Genomic DNA, 20551 nt, shown 5'->3' with positions numbered 1-20551 from the left:
TGCAACACAATTGGCTCAATAGAAGCAGAATGTAATAGGGAACTCTCTCTAATGCATGGAACAGGCAACACAATTGGCTCAATGGGAGCAAAATGCAATTGGGCACTATCAGTAATGCAGGGAGCAGGCAACACAATTGGCTCAGTGGGAGCAGAATGCAATTGGGCACTATCAGTAATGCATGGAACAGGCAACACAATTGGCTCAATGGGAGCAAAATGCAATTGGGCACTATCAGTAATGCAGGGAGCAGGCAACACAATTGGCTGAATGGGAGCAGAATACAATTGGGCACTATCTCTAATGCAAGGAACAGGCAGCACAATTGGGTCAGTGGGAGAAGATTGCAATTGGACACTCTCTCTAATGCATGGAAAAGGCTACACAATTGGCTCAATAGAAGCAGAAAGCAATTGTGAACTATCTCCAATGCATGAAACAGGGAATAGAATTGGCTCAATGGAAGCAAAATGCAACTGGGCGCTATCTCTAATGCATGGAACAGGCAGCACAATTGGCTCAGTGGGATTAGAATGCAATTGGGCAGTATTAGTAATGCATAAAACAGGCAACACAATTGGCTCATTAGAAGCACAATGCAATTGGGCCCTATCTCTAATGCATGGAACAGGCAACGCAATTGGCTCAATAGAAGCACAATGCAATTGGGCACTATCTCTAATGCATGGAACAGGCAACATAATTGGCTCAATGGAAACAGAATGCAATTGAGCACTATCTCTGATACATGGAACAAGCAACACAATTGGCTCAATAGAATCAGAATGCAATTGGGCACTATCAGTAATACATGGAGCAGGCAACACAATTGTCTCAATGGGAGCAGTATGTAATTGAGCACTATCTCTAGTGCATGGACCAGGCAACATAATTGGCTCAATGGAAACAGAATGCAATTGAGCATTATCTCTAATGCATGGAACAGGCAACACAATTGGTTCAATAGAAGCAGAATGAAATAGATCACTACCTCTAATGCATGGAACAGACAACACAGTTGGCTCAATAGAAGCAGAATGCAATTGGGCACTATTAGTAACACATGGAGCAGGCAACACAATTGGCTCAATGGGAGCAGAATGCAATTGGGCACTATCAGTAATGCATGGAGCAGGCAACACAAATGGCTCAATGGGGGCAAAATCAGTAATCCATGAAGCAGGCAACACAATTGGCTCAATGGGAGCAGAATGCAACTGGGCACTATCAGTAATGCATGGAGCAGGCAACACAATTGCCTCAATGGGAGCAGAATGTAATTGGGCACTATCTCTAGTACATGGAACAGGCAACATAATTGGCTCAATGGAAACAGAATGTAATTGAGCATTATCTCTAATGCATGGAACAGGCAACACAATTTGCTCAATAGAAGCAGGATGCAACAGGGCACTACCTCCAATGATTGTAGCAAATAACACAATTGGCTCAGTGGGAGTAGAATGCAATTGGGAACTATCTCTAATGCATGGAACAGGCAACACAATTGGCTCAATATAACCAGAAAGCAATTGATCACTATCTCTAAGGCTAGGAACAGGCAACACAATTGGCTCAGTGGGATTAGAATACCATTGCACACTATTAATAATGCATAAAACAGGCAACACAATTGGCTCAATAGAAGCAGAATGCAATTGTGAACTATCTCCAATGCATGAAACAGGGAATAGAATTGGCTCAATGGAAGCAAAATGCAACTGGGCGCTATCTCTAATGCATGGAACAGGCAGCACAATTGGCTCAGTGGGATTAGAATGCAATTGGGCAGTATTAGTAATGCATAAAACAGGCAACACAATTGGCTCATTAGAAGCACAATGCAATTGGGCCCTATCTCTAATGCATGGAACAGGCAACGCAATTGGCTCAATAGAAGCACAATGCAATTGGGCACTATCTCTAATCCGTGGAACATGCAACACAATTGGCTCAATAGAAGCAGAATGTAATAGGGAACTCTCTCTAATGCATGGAACAGGCAACACAATTGGCTCAATGGGAGCAAAATGAAATTGGGCACTATCAGTAATGCAGGGAGCAGGCAACACAATTGGCTCAGTGGGAGCAGAATACCATTGCACACTATTAATAATGCATAAAACAGGCAACACAATTGGCTCAATAGAAGCAGAATGCAATTGTGAACTATCTCCAATGCATGAAACAGGGAATAGAATTGGCTCAATGGAAGCAAAATGCAACTGGGCGCTATCTCTAATGCATGGAACAGGCAGCACAATTGGCTCAGTGGGATTAGAATGCAATTAGGCAGTATTAGTAATGCATAAAACAGGTAACACAATTGGCTCAATGGGAGCAGAATGCAAATGGGCAATATCTCTAGTGCATGGAACAGGCAATATAATTGGCGCAAAAGAAACAGAATGCAATTGAGCACTATCTCTAATCCGTGGAACATGCAACACAATTGGCTCAATAGAAGCAGAATGTAATAGGGAACTCTCTCTAATGCATGGAACAGGCAACACAATTGGCTCAGTGGGAGCAAAATGCAATTGGGCACTATCAGTAATGCAGGGAGCAGGCAACACAATTGGCTCAGTGGGAGCAGAATGCAATTGGGCACTATCAGTAATGCATGGAACAGGCAACACAATTGGCTCAATGGGAGCAAAATGCAATTGGGCACTATCAGTAATGCAGGGAGCAGGCAACACAATTGGCTGAATGGGAGCAGAATACAATTGGTCACTATCTCTAATGCAAGGAACAGGCAGCACAATTGGGTCAGTGGGAGTAGATTGCAATTGGACACTCTCTCTAATGCATGGAAAAGGCTACACAATTGGCTCAATAGAAGCAGAAAGCAATTGTGAACTATCTCCAATGCATGAAACAGGGAATAGAATTGGCTCAATGGAAGCAAAATGCAACTGGGCGCTATCTCTAATGCATGGAACAGGCAGCACAATTGGCTCAGTGGGATTAGAATGCAATTGGGCAGTATTAGTAATGCATAAAACAGGCAACACAATTGGCTCATTAGAAGCACAATGCAATTGGGCCCTATCTCTAATGCATGGAACAGGCAACGCAATTGGCTCAATAGAAGCACAATGCAATTGGGCACTATCTCTAATGCATGGAACAGGCAACATAATTGGCTCAATGGAAACAGAATGCAATTGAGCACTATCTCTGATACATGGAACAAGCAACACAATTGGCTCAATAGAATCAGAATGCAATTGGGCACTATCAGTAATACATGGAGCAGGCAACACAATTGTCTCAATGGGAGCAGTATGTAATTGAGCACTATCTCTAGTGCATGGACCAGGCAACATAATTGGCTCAATGGAAACAGAATGCAATTGAGCATTATCTCTAATGCATGGAACAGGCAACACAATTGGTTCAATAGAAGCAGAATGAAATAGATCACTACCTCTAATGCATGGAACAGACAACACAGTTGGCTCAATAGAAGCAGAATGCAATTGGGCACTATTAGTAACACATGGAGCAGGCAACACAATTGGCTCAATGGGAGCAGAATGCAATTGGGCACTATCAGTAATGCATGGAGCAGGCAACACAAATGGCTCAATGGGGGCAAAATCAGTAATCCATGAAGCAGGCAACACAATTGGCTCAATGGGAGCAGAATGCAACTGGGCACTATCAGTAATGCATGGAGCAGGCAACACAATTGCCTCAATGGGAGCAGAATGTAATTGGGCACTATCTCTAGTACATGGAACAGGCAACATAATTGGCTCAATGGAAACAGAATGTAATTGAGCATTATCTCTAATGCATGGAACAGGCAACACAATTTGCTCAATAGAAGCAGGATGCAACAGGGCACTACCTCCAATGCATGGAGCAAATAACACAATTGGCTCAGTGGGAGTAGAATGCAATTGGGAACTATCTCTAATGCATGGAACAGGCAACACAATTGGCTCAATATAACCAGAAAGCAATTGATCACTATCTCTAAGGCTAGGAACAGGCAACACAATTGGCTCAGTGGGATTAGAATACCATTGCACACTATTAATAATGCATAAAACAGGCAACACAATTGGCTCAATAGAAGCAGAATGCAATTGTGAACTATCTCCAATGCATGAAACAGGGAATAGAATTGGCTCAATGGAAGCAAAATGCAACTGGGCGCTATCTCTAATGCATGGAACAGGCAGCACAATTGGCTCAGTGGGATTAGAATGCAATTGGGCAGTATTAGTAATGCATAAAACAGGCAACACAATTGGCTCATTAGAAGCACAATGCCATTGGGCCCTATCTCTAATGCATGGAACAGGCAACGCAATTGGCTCAATAGAAGCACAATGCAATTGGGCACTATCTCTAATGCATGGAACAGGCAACATAATTGGCTCAATGGAAACAGAATGCAATTGAGCACTATCTCTGATACATGGAACAAGCAACACAATTGGCTCAATAGAATCAGAATGCAATTGGGCACTATCAGTAATACATGGAGCAGGCAACACAATTGTCTCAATGGGAGCAGTATGTAATTGAGCACTATCTCTAGTGCATGGACCAGGCAACATAATTGGCTCAATGGAAACAGAATGCAATTGAGCATTATCTCTAATGCATGGAACAGGCAACACAATTGGTTCAATAGAAGCAGAATGAAATAGATCACTACCTCTAATGCATGGAACAGACAACACAGTTGGCTCAATAGAAGCAGAATGCAATTGGGCACTATTATTAAACATGGAGCAGGCAACACAATTGGCTCAATGGGAGCAGAATGCAATTGGGCACTATCAGTAATGCATGGAGCAGGCAACACAAATGGCTCAATGGGGGCAAAATCAGTAATCCATGAAGCAGGCAACACAATTGGCTCAATGGGAGCAGAATGCAACTGGGCACTATCAGTAATGCATGGAGCAGGCAACACAATTGCCTCAATGGGAGCAGAATGTAATTGGGCACTATCTCTAGTACATGGAACAGGCAACATAATTGGCTCAATGGAAACAGAATGTAATTGAGCATTATCTCTAATGCATGGAACAGGCAACACAATTTGCTCAATAGAAGCAGGATGCAACAGGGCACTACCTCCAATGCATGGAGCAAATAACACAATTGGCTCAGTGGGAGTAGAATGCAATTGGGAACTATCTCTAATGAATGTAACAGGCAACACACTTGGCTCAATGGGAGCAGAATGCAATTGGGCACTATCTCTAATGCATTGAACAGGCAACACAATTGGCTCAATAGAAGCAGAAGGCAATAGGGCACTATTTCTAATGCATGGCGCAGGCAACACAATTGGCTCAATAGAAGCAGAATGCAATTGGGCACTATCAGTAATGCAAGGAACGGGAAACACAATTGGCTCAGTGGGATTAGAATGCAGTTGGGCACTATTAGTTATGCATAAAACAGTCAACACAAATGGCTCAATAGTAGCACAATGCAATTGTGCAATATATCTAATGCATGGAACAGGCAACACAATTGGCTCAATAGAAGCAAAATGCAATTGGGTACTATCTATAATGCATGGAAAAGGCAACATACTTGTCTCAATGGAAACAGAATGCAATTGAGGACTATCTCTAATGCAAGGAACAGGTAACACAATTGGCTCAGTGGGAGAAGTATGTAACTGGGCAATATCTCTAGTGCATGGAACAGGCAACATAATTGGCGCAAAGGATACAGAATGCAATTTAGCACTAGCTCTAATGCGTGGAACATGCAACACAATTGGCTCAATAGAAGCAGAATGCAATAGCGAATGCTCTCTAATGCATGGAACAGGCAACACAATTGGCCCAACGGGAGCAAAATGCAATTGGGAACTATCAGGAATGCAGGGAGCAGGCAACACAATTGGCTCAGTGGGAGTAGATTGCAATTGGACATTCTCTATAATGCATGGAACAGGCAACACAATTGGCTCAGTGGGAGTAGATTGCAATTTGACACTATCTCTAATGCATGGAAAAGGCAACACAATTGGATCAATAGAAGCAGAAAGCAATTGTGCACTACCTCTAATGCATGAAACAGGCAACACAATTGGCTCAATGGAAGCAGAATGCAATTGGGCTCTATCTCTACTGCATGGAACAGGCAACACAATTGGCTCAAAAGAAGCAGAATGCAATTGGGCACTATCAGTAATGCATGGAACAGACAAGATAATTGGCTCAATGGAAACATAATGCAATTGAGTACTATCTCTAATGCATGGAACATGCAACACAATTGGCTCAATGGGAGCAAAGTGCAATTGGGCACTATCAGTAATGCATGGATCAGGCAACACAATTGGCTCAATGGGAGCAGAATGCAGTTGGGCACTATAAGTAATGTTGGAGCAGGCAACACAATTGGCTCAATGGGAGCAGGATGCAATTGAGCACTATCTCAAATGCATGGAACAGCCAACACGATCGGCTCAGTGGGAGTAGATTGCAATTAAGCACTATCTCTAATGCATGGAAAAGGCAACACAATTGGCTCAATAGAAGCAGAAAGTGATTGGGCACTATCTCTAATGCATGGAACAGGCAACACAATTGGCTCATTAGAAGCAGAATGCAATAGGGCACTATCTCTAATGCATGGCGCAGGCAACACAATGGCTCAATAGAAGCAGAATGCAATTGGGCACTATCAGTAATGCATGGCGCAGGCAACACAATTGGCTCAATAGAAGCAGAATGCAATTGGGCACTATCAGTAATGCATGGTGCAGGCAACACAATTGGCTGAATAGAAGCAGAATGCAATTGGGCACTATCAGTAATGCATGGAACAGGCAACACAATTGGCTCAGTGGGAATACAATGCAATTGGGCACTATTAGTTATGCATAAAACAGTCAACACAAATGGCTCAATAGTAGCACAATTCTATTGCGCAATATCTCTAATGCATGGAACAGGCAACACAATTGGCTCAATAGAAGCAAAATGCAATTGGGCACTATCTCTAGTGCATGGAACAGGCAACATAATTGGCGCAAAGGAAACAGAATGCAATTGAGCACTATCTCTAATGCGTGGAACATGCAACATAATTGGCTCAATGGGAGCAAAATCCAATAGGGAATGCTCTCTAATGCATGGAACAGGCAACACAATTTGCTCAATGGGAGCAAAGTGCAATTGGGCACTATCAGTAATGCATGGAGCAGACAACACAATTGGCTCAATGGGAGCAGAATGCAGTTGGGCACTATCAGTAATGCATGGAGCAGGCAACACAATTGGCTCAATGGGAGCAGAATGCAATTGGGCACTATCTCAAATGCATGAAACAGCCAACACGATTGGCTCAGTGGGAGAAGATTGCAATTAAGCACTATCTCTAATGCATGGAAAAGGCAACACAATTGGCTCAATAGAAGCAGAAAGTGATTGGGCACTATCTCTAATGCATGGAAAAGGCAACACAATTAGCTCAATAGAAGCAGAATACAATAGGGCACTATCAGTAATGCATGGCGCAGGCAACACAATTGGCTCAATACAGGCAAAATGCAATTGGGCACTACCTATAATGCATGGAACAGGCAACATAATTGGCTCAATGGAAACAGAATGCAATTGAGCACTATCTCTAATGCATGGAACAGGTAACACAATTGGCTCTATGGGAGCAGAATGCAACTGGCCATTATCTCTAGTGCATGGAACAGGCTACAGAATTAGCACTATGGACACAGAATGCAATGGAGCACTATCTCTAATGTGTGGAACAGGCAACACAATTGGCTCAATAGAAGCAGAATGCAATAGGGCACTATCTCTAATGCGCGGAACAGGCAACACAAATGGGTTAAAGGGAGCAACATGAAATTGGGCACTATCAGTAATGCATGGAGCAGGCAACACAATTGGCTCAATGGGAGCAGAATGCAATTGAGCACTATCAGTAATGCATGGAGCAGGCAACACAATTAGCTCCATGGGAGCAGAATGTAATTGGGCACTATCTCTAGTGCATGGAACAGGCAAAACAATTGGCTCAGTGGGTGTAGATTGCAATTTGATACTATCTCTAATGCATGGAACAGGCAACACAATTGGATCAATAGAAGCAGAATGCAATTGGGCACTATCAGTAATGCATGGAGCAGGCAACACAATTGGCTCAATGGGAGCAGAATGCAATTGGGCACTGTCTCTAATGCATGGAACAGGCAACACAATTGGCTCAATAGAAGCAGAATGCAATTGGGCACTATCAGTAATGCAAGGAACAGGCAACACAATTGGCTCAGTGGGATTATAATGCAAATGGGCACTATTAGTTCTGCATAAAACAGGCAACACAAATGTCTCAATAGTAGCACAATGCAATTTCGCACTATCTCTAATGCATGGAACAGGCAACATAATCGGCTCAATGGAAACAGAATGCAATTGAGCACTATCTCTAATGCATGGAACAGGTAACACAATTGGCTCAATGGGATCAGAATGCAAATGGGCAATATCTCTAGTGCCTGGAACAGGCAACATAATTGGTGGAAAGGAAACAGAATGCAATTGAGCACTATCTCTAATGCGTGGAACATGCAACACAATTGACTCAATGAAAGCAGAATGCAATAGGGAACTCTCTCTAATGCATGGAACAGGCAACACAATTGGCTCAATGGGAGCAAAATGCAATTGGGCACTATCAGTAATGCAGGGAGCAGGCAACACAATTGCCTCAGTGGGAGCAGAATGCAATTGGGCACTATCAGTAATGCATGCAACAGGCAACACAATTGGCTCAATGGGAGCAAAATGCAATTGGGCACTATCAATAATGCAGGGAGCAGGCAACACAATTGGCTGAATGGGAGCAGAATGCAATTGGGCACTATCTCTAATGCATGGAACAGGCAACACAATTGGGTCAGTGGGAATAGATTGCAATTGGACACTCTCTCTAATGCATGGAAAAGGCAACACAATTGGCTCAATAGAAGCAGAAAGCAATTGTGAACTATCTCTAATGCATGAAACAGGGAATATAATTGGCTCAATGGAAGTAAAATGCAACTGGGCGCTATCTCTAATGCATGGAACAGACAACAAAGTTGGCTCAATAGAAGCAGAATGCAATTGGTCACTAAATGTAACGCATGGAGCAGGCAACACAATTGGATCAATGGGAGCAGAATGCAATTGGGCACTATCAGCAATCCATGGAGCAGGCAACACAATTGGCTCAATGGGAGCAGAATGAAACTGGGCACTATCAGTAATGCATGGGGCAGGCAGCACAATTGCCTCAACAGGAGTAGAATGTAATTGGGCACTATCTCTAGTACATGGAACATGCAACATAATTGGCTCAATGGAAACAGAATGTAATTGAGCATTATCTCTAATGCATGGAACAGGCAACACAATTGGCTCAATAGAAGCAGAATACAACAGGGCACTACCTCTAATGCATGGAGCAAATAACACAATTGGCTCAGTGGGAGTAGAATGCAATTGGGAACTATCTCTAATGCATGGAACAGGCAACACAAGTGGCTCAATATAACCAGAAAGCAATTGATCACTATCTCTAAGGCTAGGAACAGGCAACACAATTGGCTCAGTGGGATTAGAATGTCATTGCGCACTATTAATAATGCATAACACAGGCAACACAATTGGCTCAATAGTAGCAGAATGCAATTGGGCACTATCAGTAATGCAAGGAACAGGCAACACAATTGGCTCAGTGGGATTAGAATGCAATTGGGCACTATTAGTTATGCATAAAACAGTCAACACAAATGGCTCAATAGTAGCACAATGCAATTGCGCACTATCTCTAATGCATGGAACAGGCAACACAATTGGCTCAATACAAGCAAAATGCAATTGGGCACTATCTATAATGAATGGAAAAGGCAACATAATTGTCTCAATGGAAACAGAATGCAATTGAGCACTATCTCTAATGCAAGGAACAGGTAACACAATTGCCTCAGTGGGAGAAGTATGTAACTGGGCAATATCTCTAGTGCATGGAACAGGCAACATAATTGGCACAAAGGAAACAGAATGCAATTTAGCACTAGCTCTAATGCGTGGAACATGCAACACAATTGGCTCAATAGAAGCAGAATGCAATAGGGAATGCTCTCTAAAGCATGGAACAGGCAACACAATTGGCTCAATGGGAGCAAAATGCAATGGGCACTATCAGTAATGCAGGGAGCAGGCAGCACAATTGGCTCAGTGGAAGCAGAATGCAACTGGGCTCTATTTCTAAAGCATAGAACAGGCAACACAATTGGCTCAAAAGAAGCAGAATGCAATTGGGCACTATCAGTAATGCATGGAGCAGGTACCAGAATTGTCTCAATGGGAGCAGAATGTAATTGGGCACTATCTCTAATGCGTGGAACATGCAACACAATTGGCTCAATAGAAGCAGAATGCAATAGGGAATGCTCTCTAATGCATGGAACAGGCAACACAATTGGCTCAATGGGAGCAAAATGCAATGGGCACTATCAGTAATGCAGGGAGCAGGCAGCAAAATTGGCTCAGTGGAAGCAGAATGCAACTGGGCTCTATTTCTAAAGCATAGAACAGGCAACACAATTGGCTCAAAAGAAGCAGAATGCAATTGGGCACTATCAGTAATGCATGGAGCAGGTACCAGAATTGTCTCAATGGGAGCAGAATGTAATTGGGCACTATCTCTAATGCATGGAACAGGTAACACAATTGGCTCAATGGGAGCAAAATGCAATGGGCACTATCAGTAATGCAGGGAGCAGGCAGCACAATTGGCTCAGTGGAAGCAGAATGCAACTGGGCTCTATTTCTAAAGCATAGAACAGGCAACACAATTGGCTCAAAAGAAGCAGAATGCAATTGGGCACTATCAGTAATGCATGGAGCAGGTACCAGAATTGTCTCAATGGGAGCAGAATGTAATTGGGCACTATCTCTAATGCATGGAACAGGTAACACAATTTGCTCAATGAGAGAAAAGTGCAATTGGGCACTATCAGTAATGCATGAAGCAGGCAACACAATTGGCTCAATGGGAGCAGAATGCAGTTGGGCACTATAAGTAATGTTGGAGCAGGGAACACAATTGGCTCAATGGGAGCAGGATGCAATTGGGCACAATCTCAAATGCATGGAACAGCCAACACGATTGGCTCAGTGGGAGTAGATTGCAATTAAGCACTATCTCTAATGCCTGGAAAAGGCAACACAATTGGCTCAATAGAAGCAGAATGCAATAGGGCACCATATCTAGTGCATGGAACAGGCTACAGAATTGGCACTATGGACACAGAATGCAATGGAGCACTATCTCTAATGTGTGGAACAGGCAACACAATTGGCTCAATAGAAGCAGAATGCAATAGGGCACTATCACTATTGCGTGGAACAGGCAACACAAATGGCTTAAAGGGAGCAACATGCAATTGGGCACTATCAGTAATGCATGGAGCAGGCAACACAATTAGCTCAATGGGAGCAGAATGCAATTGGGCACTATCAGTAATGCATGGAGCAGGCAACACAATTAGCTCAATGGGAGCAGAATGTAATTGGGCACTATCTCTAGTGCATGGAACAGGCAAAACAATTGGCTCAGTGGGTGTAGATTGCAATTTGATACTATCTCTAATGCATGAAACAGGCAACACAATTGGATCAATAGAAGCAGAATGCAATTGGGCACTATCAGTAATGCATGGAGCAGGCAACACACTTGGCTCAATGGGAGCAGAATGCAATTGGGCGCTGTCTCTAATGCATGGAACAGGCAACACAATTGGCTCTATGGAAGCAGAATGCAACTGGGCTCTATCTCTAATGCATGGAACAGGCAACACAATTGGATCAATAGAAGCAGAATGCAATTGGGCACTATCAGTAATGCATGGAGCAGGCAACACACTTGGCTCAATGGGAGCAGAATGCAATTGGGCGCTGTCTCTAATGCATGGAACAGGCAACACAATTGGCTCAATAGAAGCAGAATGCAATTGGGCACTATCAGTAATGCAAGGAACAGGCAACACAATTGGCTCAGTGGGAGCAGAATGCAATTGGGCACTATCAGTAATGCAGGGAGCAGGCAACACAATTGGCTGAATGGGAGTAGAATGCAATTGGGCACTATCAGTAATGCAGGGAGCAGGCAACACAATTGGCTGAATGGGAGTAGAATGCAATTGGGCACTATCTCCAATGCATGGAACAGGCAACACAATTGGGTCAGTGGGAGTAGATTGCAATTGGACACTATCTCTAATGCATGGAAAAGGCAACACAATTGGCTCAATAGAAGCAGAAAGCAATTGTGAACTATCTCTAATGCATTAAACAGGGAATATAATTGGCTCAATGGAAGCAAAATGCAACTGGGCGCTATTTCTAATGCATGGAACAGGCAGCACAATTGGCTCAGTGGGATTAGAATGCAATTGGGCACTATTAGTAATGCATAAAACATGCAACACAATTGGCTCAATAGAAGCACAATGCAATTGGGCACTATCTCTAATGCATGCAACAGCAACGCAATTGGCTCAATAGAAGCACAATGCAATTGGGCACTATCTCTTATGCATGGAACAGGCAACATTATTGGCTCAATGGAAACAGAATGCAATTGAGCACTATCTCTGATGCATGGAACAAGCAACACAACTGGCTCAATAGAATCAGAATGCAATTGGGCACTATCAGTAATGCATGGAGCAGGCAACACAATTGTCACAATGGGAGCAGTATGTAATTGAGCACTATCTCTAGTGCATTGACCATGCAACATAATTGGCTCAATGGAAACAGAATGCAATTGAGCACTATCTCTAATGCTTGGAACAGGCAACACAATTGGTTCAATAGAAGCAGAAAGACATAGGGCACTACCTCTAATGCATGGAACAGACAACACAGTTGGCTCAATAGAAGCAGAATGCAATTGGGCACTATTAGTAATGCATGGAGCAGGCAACACAATTGGATCAATGGGAGCAGAATACAATTGGGCACTATCAGTAATGCATGGAGCAAATAACACAATTGGCTCAGTAGGAGTAGAATGCAATTGGGCACTATCTCTAATGCATGGAACAGGCAACACAATTGGCTCAATAGAACCAGAAAGTAATTGATCACTATCTCTAATGCTTGGAACAGGCAACACAATTGACTCAGTGGGATTAGAATGCCATTGGGCACTGTTAATAATACATATAACAGGCAACACAATTGGCTCAGTGGGATTAGAATGCAATTGGGCACTATTAGCTATGCATAAAACAGGCAACACAAATGGCTCAGTAGTAGCACAATGCAATTGGGCACTATCTATAATCTATGGAACAGGCAACATAATTGGCTCAATGGAAACAGAATGCAATTGAGCACTATCTCTAATGCATGGAACGGGTAACACAATTGGCTCAATAGAAGCAGAAGGCAATTGGGCACTATCAGTAATGCATGGAGCAGGCAACACAAATGGCTCAATGGGGCAAAATGCAATTGGGCACTATCATTAATACATGGAGCAGGCAACACAATTGGCTCAATGGGAGCAGAATGCAACTGGGCACTATCAGTAATGCATGGAGCAGGCAACACAATTGCCTCAATGGGAGCAGAATGTAATAGGGCACTATCTCTAGTACATGGAACAGGCAACATAATTGGCTCAATGGAAACAGAATGTAATTGAGCATTATCTCTAATGCATGGAAGAGGCAACACAATTGGCTCAATAGAAGCAGAAAGCAACAGGCACTACCTCTAATACATGGAGCAAATAACACAATTGGCTCAGTGGGAGGAGAATGCAATTGGGAACTATCTCTAATGCATGGAACAGGCAACACAATTGGCTCAATATAACCAGAAAGCAATTGATCACTATCTCTAAGGCTAGGAACAGGCAACACAATTGGCTCAGTGGGATTAGAATGCCATTGTGCACTATTAATAATGCATAAAACAGGCAACACAATTGGCTCAATAGAAGCAGAATGCAATTGGGCACATTCTCTAATGCATGGAACAGGCAACACACTTGGCTCAATGGGAGCAGAATGCAATTGGGCACTATCTCTAATGCATGGCGCAGGTAACACAATTGGCTCAATAGAAACAGAATGCAATTGGGCACTATCAGTAATGCAAGGAACAGGCAACACAATTGGCTCAGTGGGAATAGAATGCAATTGGGCACTATTAGTTATGCATAAAACAGTCAACACAAATGGCTCAATAGTGGCACAATTCAATTGAGCAATATCTCTAATGCATGGAACAGGCAACACAATTGACTCAATAGAAGCAAAATGCAATTGGGCACTATCTATAATGCATGGAAAAGGCAACATAATTGTCTCAATGGAAACAGAATGCAATTGAGCACTATCTCTAATGCAAGGAACAGGTAACACAATTGGCTCAGTCGGAGAAGTATGTAACTGGGCAGTATCTCTAGTGCATGGAACAAGCAACCTAATTGGCGCAAAGGAAACAGAATGCAATTTAGCACTAGCTCTAATGCGTGGAACATGCAACACAATTGGCTCAATAGAAGCAGAATGCAATAGGGAATGTTCTCTAATGCATGGAACAGGCAAAACAATTGGCTCAATGGGAGCAAAATGCAATTGGGCACTATCAGTAATGCAGGGAGCAGGCAACACAATTGGCTCAGTGGGACCAGAATGCAAATGGGCACTATCAGTAATGCATGGAGCAGGCAACACAATTGGCTCAATGGGAGCAGACTGCAATTGGCCACTATCTCTAATGCATGGAACAGACAACACAATTGGCTCAGTGGGAGTAGATTTCAATTTGACACTATCTCTAATGCATGGAAAAGGCAACACAATTGGATCAATAGAAGCAGAAAGCAATTGTGCACTATCTCTAATGCATGAAACAGGCAACACAATTGGCTCAATGGAAGCAGAATGCAACTGGGATCTATCTCCAATGCATGGAACAGGCAACACAATTGGCTCAATGGGAGCAAAATGCAATTGGGCACTATCCTTAATGCAGGGAGCAGGCAACACAATTGGCTCAATGGGAGCAGAATGTAATTGGGCACTATCTCTAATGCATGGAACAGGCAACACAATTGGCTCAATGGGAGCAAAGTGCAATTGGGCACTATCAGTAATGCATGGAGCAGGCAACACAATTGGCTCAATGGGAGCAGAATGCAGTTGGGCACTATACGTAATGTTGGAGCAGGCAACACAATTGGCTCAATGGGTGCAGGATGCAATTCGGCACTATCCCAAATGCATGGAACAGCCAACACGATTGGCTCAGTGGGAGTAGATTGCAATTAAGTACTATCTCTAATGCATGGAAAAGGCAACACAATTGGCTCAATAGAAGCAGAAAGTGATTGGGCACTATCTCTAATGCATGGAACAGGCAACACAATTGGCTCAATAGAAGCAGAATGCAATAGGGCACTATCTCTAATGCATGGCGCAGGCAACACAATTGCTCAATAGAAGCAGAATGCAATTGGGCACTTTCAGTAATGCATGGCGCAGGCAACACAATTGGCTCAATAGAAGCAGAATGCAATTGGGCACTATCAGTAATGCATGGAACGGGCAACACAATTGGCTCAGTTGGATTAAAATGCAATTGGGCACTATTAGTTATGCATAAAACAGTCAACACAAATGGCTCAATAGAAGCACAATTCTATTGCGCAATATCTCTAATGCATGGAACAGGCAACACAATTGGCTCAATAGAAGCAAAATGCAATTGGGCACTATCTATAATGTATGGAAAAGGCAACATAATTGTCTCAGTGGAAACAGAATGCAATTGAGCACTATCTCTAATGCAAGGAACCGGTAACACAATTGGCTCAGTGGGAGAAGTTTGTAACTGGACAATATCTCTAGTGCATGGAACAGGCAACATAATTGGCGCAAAGGAAACAGAATGCAATTGAGCACTATCTCTAATGCGTGGAACATGCAACACAATTGGCTCAATAGAAGCAGAATGCAATAGGGAATGCTCTCTAATGCATGGAAGAGGAAAAACTATTGGCTCAATGGGAGCAAAATGCAATTGGGCACTATCAGTAATGCAGCGCGCAGGCAACACAATTGGCTCAGTGGGAGCGGAATGCAAATTGGCACTATCAGTAATGCATGGAGCAGGCAACACAATTGGCTCAATGGGAGCAGAATGCAATTGGGCACTATCTCTAATGCATGGAACAGACAACACAATTGGCTCAGTGGGAGTAGATTGCAATTTGACACTATCTCTAATGCATGGAAAAGGCAACACAATTGGATCAATAGAAGCAGAAAGCAATTGTGCACTACCTCTAATGCATGAAACAGGCAATACAATTGGCTCAATGGAAGCAGAATGCAACTGGGCTCTATCTCTAATGCATGGAACAGGCAACACAATTGGCTCAATAGAAGCAGAATGCAATTGGGCACTATCAGTAATGCATGGTGCAGGCACCAGAATTGGCTCAATGGGAGCAGAATGTAACTGGGCACTATCTCTAATGCATGGAACAGACAAGATAATTGGCTCAATGGAAACATAATGCAATTGAGCACTATCTCTAACGCATGGAACAGGCAACACAATTGGCTCAATGGGAGCAAAGTGCAATTGGGCACTATCAGTAATGCATGGAGCAGGCAACACAATTGGCTCAATGGGAGCAGAATGCAGTTGGGCACTATCAGTAATGCATGAAGCAGGCAACACAATTGGCTCAATGGGAGCAGAATGCAATTGGGCACTATCAGTAATGCATGGTGCAGGCACCAGAATTGGCTCAATGGGAGCAGAATGTAACTGGGCAATATCTCTAATGCATGGAACAGACAAGATAATTGGCTCAATGGAAACATAATGCAATTAAACACTATCTCTAATGCATGGAAAAGGCAACACAATTGGCTCAATAGAAGCAGAAAGTGATTGGGCACTATCCCTAATGCATGGAACAGGCAACACAATTGGCTCAATAGAAGCAGAATGCAATAGGGCACTATCTCTAATGCATGGCACAGGCAACACAATTGCTCAATAGAAGCAGAATGCAATTGGGCACTATCAGTAATGCATGGCGCAGGCAACACAATTGGCTCAATAGAAGCAGAATGCAATTGGGCACTATCAGTAATGCATGGAACAGGCAACACAATTGGCTCAGTGGGAATAGAATGCAATTGGGCACTATTAGTTATGCATAAAACAGTCAACACAAATGGCTCAATAGTAGCACAATTCAATTGCGCAATATCTCTAATGCATGGAACAGGCAACACAATTGGCTCAATAGAAGCAAAATGCAATTGGGCACTATCTATAATGCATGGAAAAGGCAACATAATTGTCTCAATGGAAACAGAATGCAATTGAGCACTATCTCTAATGCAAGGAACAGGTAACATAATTGGCTCAGTGGGAGAAGTATGTAACTGGGCAATATCTCTAGTGCATGGAACAGGCAACATAATTGGCGCAAAGGAAACAGAATGCAATTTAGCACTAGCTCTAATGCGTGGAACATGCAACACACTTTGCTCAATAGAAGCAGAATGCAATAGGGAATGCTCTCTAATGCATGGAACAGGCAACACAATTGGCTCAATGGGAGCAAAATGCAATGGGCACTATCAGTAATGCAGGGAGCAGGCAACACAATTGGCTCAGTGGGAGCAGAATGCAAATTGGCACTATCAGTAATGCATGGAGCAGGCAATACAATTGGCTCAATGGGGGCAGAATGCAATTGGGCACTATCTCTAATGCAAGGAACAGACAACATAATTGGCTCAGTGGGAATAGATTGCAATTTGACACTATCACTAATGCATGGAAAAGGCAACACAATTGGATCAATAAATGCAGAAAGCAATTGTGCACTATCTCTAATGCATGAAACAGGCAACACAATTGGCTCAATGGAAGCAGCATGCAACTGGGCTCTATGTCTAATGCATGGAACAGGCAACACAATTGGCTCAAAAGAAGCAGAATGCAATTGGGCACTATCAGTAATGCATGGAGCAGGCACCAGAATTGTCTCAATGGGAGCAGAATGTAATTGAGCACTATCTCTAATGCATGGAACAGGCAACACAATTGGCTCAATGGGAGAAAAGTGCAATTGGGCACTATCAGTAATGCATGGAGTAGGCAACACAATTGGCTCAATGGGAGCAGAATGCAGTTGGGCACTATAAGTCATGTTGGAGCAGGCAACACAATTGGCTCAATGGGAGCAGGATGCAATTGGGCACTATCTCAAATGCATGGAACAGCCAACACGATTGGCTCAGTGGGAGTAGATTGCAATTAAGCACTATCTCTAATGCATGGAAAAGGCAACACAATTGGCTCAATAGAAGCAGAAAGTTTTTGGGCACTATCTCTAATGCATGGAACAGGCAACACAATTGGCTCAATAGAAGCCAAATGTAATTGGGCACTATCAGTAATGCATGGCGCAGGCAACACAATTGGCTCAATAGAAACAGAATGCAATTGGGCACTATCAGTAATGCATGGAACAGGAAACACAATTGGCTCAGTGGGGATAAAATACAATTTGGCACTATTAGTTATGCATAAAACAGTCAACACAAATGGCTCAATAGAAGCACAATTCTATTGTGCAATATCTCTAATGCATGGAACAGGCAACACAATTGGCTCAATAGAAGCAAAATGCAATTGGGCACTATCTATAATGTATGGAAAAGGCAACATAATTGTCTCAATGGAAACAGAATGCAACTGAGCACTATCTCTAATGCAAGGAACAGGTAACACAATTGGCTCAGTGGGAGAAGTTTGTAACTGGGCAATATCTCTAGTGCATGGAACAGGCAACATAATTGGCGCAAAGGAAACCGATTGCAATTGTGCACTATCTCTAATGCGTGGAACATGCAACACAATTGGCTCAATAGGAGAAGAATGCAATAGGGAATGCTCTCTAATGCATGGAACAGGCAACACAATTGGCTCAATGGGAGCAAAATGCAATTGGGCACCATCAGTAATGCAGGGAGCAGGCAACACAATTGGCTCAGTGGGAGCGGAATGCAAATGGGCACTATCAGTAATGCATGGAGCAGGCAACGCAATTGGCTCAATGGGAGCAGAATGCAATTGGGCACTATCTCTAATGCATGGAACAGACAACACAATTGGCTCAGTGGGAGTAGATTGCAATTTGACACTATCACTAATGCATGGAAAAGGCAACACAATTGGATCAATAAATGCAGAAAGCAATTGTGCACTATCTCTAATGCATGAAACAGGCAACACAATTGGCTCAATGGAAGCAGCATGCAACTGGGCTCTATGTCTAATGCATGGAACAGGCAACACAATTGGCTCAAAAGAAGCAGAATGCAATTGGGCACTATCAGTAATGCATGGAGCAGGCACCAGAATTGTCTCAATGGGAGCAGAATGTAATTGAGCACTATCTCTAATGCATGGAACAGGCAACACAATTGGCTCAATGGGAGCAAAGTGCAATTGGGCACTATCAGTAATGCATGGAGTAGGCAACACAATTGGCTCAATGGGAGCAGAATGCAGTTGGGCACTATAAGTCATGTTGGAGCAGGCAACACAATTGGCTCAATGGGAGCAGGATGCAGTTGGGCACTATCTCAAATGCATGGAACAGCCAACACGATTGGCTCAGTGGGAGTAGATTGCAATTAAGCACTATCTCTAATGCATGGAAAAGGCAACACAATTGGCTCAATAGAAGCAGAAAGTTTTTGGGCACTATCTCTAATGCATGGAACAGGCAACACAATTGGCTCAATAGAAGCCAAATGTAATTGGGCACTATCAGTAATGCATGGCGCAGGCAACACAATTGGCTCAATAGAAACAGAATGCAATTGGGCACTATCAGTAATGCATGGAACAGGAAACACAATTGGCTCAGTGGGGATAAAATACAATTTGGCACTATTAGTTATGCATAAAACAGTCAACACAAATGGCTCAATAGAAGCACAATTCTATTGTGCAATATCTCTAATGCATGGAACAGGCAACACAATTGGCTCAATAGAAGCAAAATGCAATTGGGCACTATCTATAATGTATGGAAAAGGCAACATAATTGTCTCAATGGAAACAGAATGCAACTGAGCACTATCTCTAATGCAAGGAACAGGTAACACAATTGGCTCAGTGGGAGAAGTTTGTAACTGGGCAATATCTCTAGTGCATGGAACAGGCAACATAATTGGCGCAAAGGAAACCGATTGCAATTGTGCACTATCTCTAATGCGTGGAACATGCAACACAATTGGCTCAATAGGAGAAGAATGCAATAGGGAATGCTCTCTAATGCATGGAACAGGCAACACAATTGGCTCAATGGGAGCAAAATGCAATTGGGCACCATCAGTAATGCAGGGAGCAGGCAACACAATTGGCTCAGTGGGAGCGGAATGCAAATGGGCACTATCAGTAATGCATGGAGCAGGCAACGCAAT

The sequence above is a fragment of the Ambystoma mexicanum genome, chromosome 4p (genome assembly GCF_040938575.1).
Source record: "Ambystoma mexicanum isolate Mex_15411 chromosome 4p, UKY_AmexF1_1, whole genome shotgun sequence".
Classification (NCBI taxonomy): Eukaryota; Metazoa; Chordata; class Amphibia; order Caudata; family Ambystomatidae; genus Ambystoma; species Ambystoma mexicanum.
Note: the sequence above shows the minus strand (reverse complement) of the source record.